This window comes from Bison bison, unplaced genomic scaffold (assembly GCF_000754665.1).
Source record: "Bison bison bison isolate TAMUID 2011002044 unplaced genomic scaffold, Bison_UMD1.0 scf7180017864487, whole genome shotgun sequence".
Lineage (NCBI taxonomy): Eukaryota > Metazoa > Chordata > Mammalia > Artiodactyla > Bovidae > Bison > Bison bison.
Window position 1 is genome coordinate 4,868,771 of NW_011495047.1, and position 6,310 is coordinate 4,875,080.

Here is a 6,310-nt window from a genome sequence, read left to right on the forward strand (position 1 = left end):
CAACACCACAGTTCAAAAGCATCAATTCTTCAGCACTCAGCTTTCTTCACAGTCCAACTCTCACATCCATACATGACCACAGGAAAAACCATAGCCTTGACTAGACGGGCCTTTGTTGGCAAAGTAACGTCTCTGCTTTTGAATATGCTATCTAGGTTGGTCATAACTTTCCTTGCAAGGAGTAAGCGTCTTTTAATTTCATAGCTGCAGTCACCACCTGCAGTGATTTTGGAGCCCCCCAAAATAAAGTCTGACACTGTTTCCACTGTTTCTCCATCTATTTCCCATGAAGTGATGGGACCAGATGCCATGATCTTCGTTTTCTGAATGTTGAGCTTTAAGCCAACTTTTTCACTCTCCACTTTCACTTTCATCAAGAGGCTCTTTAGTTCTTCTTCACTTTCTGCCATAAGGGTGGTGTCATCTGCATAGCTGAGGTTATTGATATTTCTCCCGGCAATCTTGATTCCAGCTTGTGTTTCTTCCAGTCCAGCGTTTCTCATGATGTATTCTGCATATAAGTTAAATAAGCAGGGTGACAATATACAGCCTTGACGTACTCCTTTTCCTATTTGGAACCAGTCTGTTGTTCCATGTCCAGTTCTAACTGTTGCTTCCTGACCTGCACACAAATTTTCTCATATTTAGAGAAGCACTAAATCCCTTCATGGTGACATCAAATCCTCTTGACTAACAAAAACCTTTTGTAAAATGAGTGCTTCATGGCACTGAACTCCCCCTTCACCAAAATCTTTATATATTGACTTCCCCCCACTGCCGCTTTGGAGCAGTCTCTCAGAACTATCGGAGATGCTGCCTCCTGGCCTTGGTCCTCATTTTGCCCCAAATAAAACTTAAGTCACAACTCTCAAGTTGTACATCTTTTTTTAGTCGACACTCCCAAACTGATGATGGTATTAGTTTGCAGCCTGGGATTATTAGTGAGAACACCCACACAGCAATTTTGAAGTCTCACCTGTGGAGTGATTATGCTGCCTGGGACCTATTCCCACTGGGGACTCCAGACTGCTATTACAGGGGATTTCCTAGTGCTGTTTGACTTGACCCCGGATGCTGTCAACCCATTTAGGAGATGTATATGGGTTATGATTGTATGTTGAAAGTAAATTAGAAAATTCTCTATTAACTATTGAAAGTGTTTATTTGAGTTTAACTAGTGGTTTCTTTGGGCTTCCCTGGTGGCTCAGATGGTAAAGCATCTGCCTGCAATGTGGGAGACTTGGGTTCGATCCCTGGGTCGGGAAGATCCCCTGGAGAAGGATATGGCAACCCACTCCAGTACTCTTGCCTGGAAAATTCCATGGACAGAGGAGCTTCATAGGCTACAGTCCTTATTAGTGAATCCTTCGAACCTGAAACCAAAGTTAAAACTTTTGGCAAAACACCAGGCAGTGAGCAGCCCAGCTTGACAGGCAGTGGTAGTCTCAAAGGAAAAGAATTCAGATGTGAGATGAGATTATACACTTCAGTTCTGGAGTGGGTTGCCATTCCCTCCTCCAGAGGATCTTCCTGACCCAGGGATTGAAACCAGGTCTCCTGCTTTGCAGGCGGATTCTTTACCATCTGAGCCACCAGGGAAGCCTGTGTGAGACATGGGATTTGGTTAACATTTTTTGGTAGGGTGTTTTTGTCTTCACCCACGGAGTTTCTCTTTTCAGGGCTTTTAAGTGAACACTGCCTGCCAACAGAGTTTACAGGACAGAAACAGAAAAAGTTGGCCTGAATTCATAAGGTCAAAGATGAAAGTCAGAATGCTGGTAAGAAAAAACCTTAATAATGTGTTTGGCTGAACTCAAGCTGTTTGGGACTCTTTCTCAAGCAATGCCAAATAATTCATGCTGTAAAAAATAAATCCCACAAACTCCTTTGATATCATAAATACCAAACAATAGAAATGTTGACTGCATTTTCCCTGGCATTTTCAGGAAGACACACCCTGAGTGCTCTGTTCCATGGTACAGTTCTTAGAATCTGTTTATAAATAATGGCTTTTTAAAATAAGATATAAAAATTTTCCATGGCCAAGAAAAGATGTCCAGGTAATTTAAAGACCCTTAAATGTGGAAAGCATTGTACCAAGTGCTTAACATGAGTTATCTCATTTAATTCTCCCCACAACGCTATGGTATAGACATTCTGTCCTCCCCAAGTTACAATGAAGAAGACTATAGATGTTAAGCAACCTGCCTGAGGTTTCAGCTTGCAGGGTTAGAGTTCCTTCCAGTCCAGGCAGGCTTTCAAGATGTTATGAGCCATCAGCCAGATGGCCTCGAGGCAGGAGGCAGATGGGCACCCCCAGGGTAAAGCATCGGGGTTTCATTCCCTGCGGACTGAAACTCCAAGACAAGATAACAGGACAATAAAGAGAGGAGGCTGGGCCCTGTTCAGACCACATATTTCTTTTCTTGAAGTTAGGAGACCTCCACTACCACACAGGCACAGAAAGGCTCCTCGGAGGGAGGAATTATGTCAAGAGATATTCTACCCAGACACCTTTTCGGTAGAATCCATCTTGGCTAAGGGATGCGTGTGCACACATGGGAAGACCCTGAGATAAACCAAATATGGACTGTGAACCCAGGCAAATTAAAATGGTTGACCAAAGGAAATCTGGAAGAAATGCCCCACATAAGTGATTTAAACTGCCACAAGGGCACAACTCTCTCTCTGAGTCTGCCCACGTGTCTATCCACACATATTGTATTTTCTCTCTTAAAAAATATTTTACTTGTTTTACTACTTTCCGTCTTTGTGGGAATTCTTTTCTGCAAAGCCTAAGGGCCAGGGCCCTTGTCCGTGACCACTGATCTAGTGGCTAGGGTCTGGTGCTTTCAACCGCTCTGACCCAACCCGATCTCTGACTGGGAACCCAAGCCATTGCAAGCGAGGCCACCGAGATCAGCCTAGGGCAAGTCACTCAGCCTCTCAGAATTTTAGTTTGTGATGTCAACTGGGGATGATACCTGCCTTGCAGGTGTGTCATGCAGAGTAGATATAATATATGTAAAGTGCTTAGTACAGAATCTGAATGGCAAAAAAAAAAAAAAAAGGAATCTGCATGGCAATAGCTTCTTCATTGATGCTTTTGAATTGTGGTGTTGGAGAAGACTCTTGAGAGTCCCTTGGACTGCAAGGAGATCCAACCAGTCCATTCTGAAGGAGATCAGCCCTGGGATTTCTTTGGAAAAATGATGCTGAAGCTGAAACTCCAGTACTTTGGCCACCTCATGCGAAGAGTTGACTCATTGGAAAAAACTCTGATGCTGGGAGGGGTTGGGGGCAGGAGGAGAAGGGGATGACAGAGGATGAGATGGCTGGATGGCATCACTGACTCGATGGACATGAGTCTGAGTGAACTCCAGGAGTTGGTGATGGACAGGGAGGCCTGGCGTGCTGCGATTCATGGGATTGCAAAGAGTTGGACATGACTGAGCAACTGAACTGAACTGAACTGACAAGGAAGCTATTTTTGTGTCCTCTTTCTGTTGTTCTTATAAAGTATACAAACTCGAGTGGGACCAGAAATATATTCCTTCTCCTAATGCCTCGATGAGGATAACAATGAAAGGAGGACTCAGTAAGGACACTGGGAGGCCATGGGTTATGGACCCAGTGAAGGACCCAAAGAACACACACCACAGTTTGGTCCAAGTTGGTCCAACCAATGGAAGAAGGGCTTTTATCTGTGCCACGAAACTAGGCAGGGGGTATTTATGCACTGAACAATGGAGAGCCTCACTCAACCCATAAAAGGCATTCTTTCTGGATCTCTTTGGGGTTCTCAGGGAAAAACTGAGCTCACTCCTATAAGTAATACAATTAGCCATTACATGTACCAGGTACAGATTGCCAGTGCCAGCATCTTCCACATCGTCTCATCTGCACAGCAACCCCAGGATGTAAGGATTATTTTGCCTGCTTCCTAGGGGAGGTTACAAACCTAAGCCTGCTTGACTCATATGCCCATGATCTTAAAATACTGTGCTTATAAAGAAAGATTGGTTGTGAGGGAGAAAGCAATCAAGTCAATGTACTGTAAGCAAAAGAGGAAATCTCATTATGAAAGTGGTATTTCACAGATTTCCTGAGTAAGGAGCCAGAACTGGAAACTAGAAAGATTGTGAGCGTGCTCACTCACTGTCTTGCTGTCTGTCTCTGTCCATCTTTTCTTTCTTTTGCTAGAACACTCCTCTACCCTTCCTCAGCCCCATCATAGTATTAGCCACTTCACTCTTCTGAGGTTATATGTTATTGGTCCACGTTCTCATGAAGACTTCACATTCCCAGGGGAAGACTCTTTAGTAAAAATTCTCTTTCTTTTTTTTGTTAAAGAAGTGAATACATCACTGATAGTAAAGTATTTAGGATGCATTCCTTTTAAAAAATATTTATTTATTTTCGCTGTACCAAGTTTTAGTTGCAGCTCTTGGATCTTTGATCTTTGTTGTGGTATGCAGGATGTTTAGTTGGGCATGCGGGATCTAGCTTCCTGATGGAAATCGAACCTGAGCCCCCTGCATCGGGAGTGTAGAGTCTCAGCCACTGAAAGACAGGGAAGTCCCCTTTTTCTTATTTTATTACCCAGGTAGAATGTGAAAGTTGAAGAGGGGGCCACAGAAATTTCTGAGTCCGGCCTAGTCTTAAGCAGGAATCTATAAAACCCCTGGAGAGTGCTTACCCATCTGTTTAGACACTTCAGGGGGGCCAATTGTACTGTAGGAGTCCTGGCTCTTAAAATGTGCGTGCTCAGTGGCTCAGTTGTGTCCAACTCTTTGCCACCCCATGGACAGTAGCCCGCAGACTCCTCTGTCCATGGAATTTACCAGGCAAGAACACTGGAGTGGGTTGCCATTTCTTTCTCCAAGGGACCTTCCTGACCCAGGGATTGAACCACACAGGTCTTGTGTCTCCTGCATTGCAGGCAGATACTTGACCACTGTGCACCTGGGAGGGACGGGTCTTAAAATACCTTCCCTTTCACTATTCCTGTCTCTATTAATTCTCCTCCACGGAACCCACCTGGGCTGAGGGAGCAGGCCTGGTAGATGGCCCTAGCCCTTACTGTTGCAGGAAAGGGGACCCTTTCCAAGGCCTGAAACTGGGCTCTTGTCTAACACTTGGAAATGAATTGTCCGAGGAGACACATGTGCTGACAAAGCAAAAGACTTTATTGGGAAAGGACCCCCGGGGGAGAGCAGTAGGGTAAGGGAACCCAGGAGAACAGCTCTGTTACATGGCTTGCAGTCTCGGGTTTTATGGTGACAGGATTCGTTTCCAGGTTGTCTTTAGCCAATCACTCTGACTCAGAGTACTTCCTGGTGGTGCACGCCTCGTTCAGCCAAGATGGATGCCAGAGAGAAGAATTCTGGGAGGTGGTCGGACATGCGGTGTCTTCATTTGACCTTTCCCAAACTCTTCCGGTTGGTGGAGGCTTATTAGTTCCGTATCCCTTACCAAAACATCCTGTCGTAAAACAACTCATGCAAATAGTTACTATGGTGCCTGGCCAGGGTGGGTGGTTTCAATCAGTGTGCTTCCCCTAACATTACCTCCCAGCTTCTTGTCCACAAGCTCCCATTATTAATATTCCTCTGAAAATGAACACCCAGACCAGAGCCAGACTGAATCTGCCACCCTCCAGGTCTGACCTCTGGGCAAGATTTCCATGCCATTTGGTCAGCGCAGCACCTGGTGGCCAGCGCCTAGAAGGACAAATTGCCCTAGAGGAAGAGCCATCAGGGAGTCACTCAGGGGCCAAAGGCAATGATGAGGGGAGAGGGTGGACATGAAGACCACCCTGTTCCTGAGGATGCTTAGGGAGTAAGGACCCCAGGAAGGTCCTGGCTGGGATAGGAAGGCCAGAACCCACAGCTTCCTCCCCTCTGGGCCCAGCCTGGTGTCACAGGTCCTGAGTGGGGTCTTTCTGAGAGTGTGACCAGGGCCAAGGGTAGGGGGAAAGTTATGACAAGGGGGCTGTTGAGAAGACTGAGGTTTCTAAATCAGCAGGGGACTCAGGGAGGGCAATGAGTGCCCAGTGAGGGAGGGGGCTTACCAGTGGGGGCGGTGTCCATAAGTGAGGGGCCCTATGAAAAGATGGGGCTCAATTTAAGTGATGAGGGGGAAAACTATAGGACTTTCTTTTTGTTAACTTTGGGGTCTCAGTGTTGCAGCCTGGGCCCTTTTCCACCCACTTCCACCCCTCACCCCTCTCCCTCCCTCCCTTCCCTCCTTCTCCCTTCTCCCTTGGAGAGAGTCTAGGGCAAGTATGTTGTTCATTAACATAGCTTAA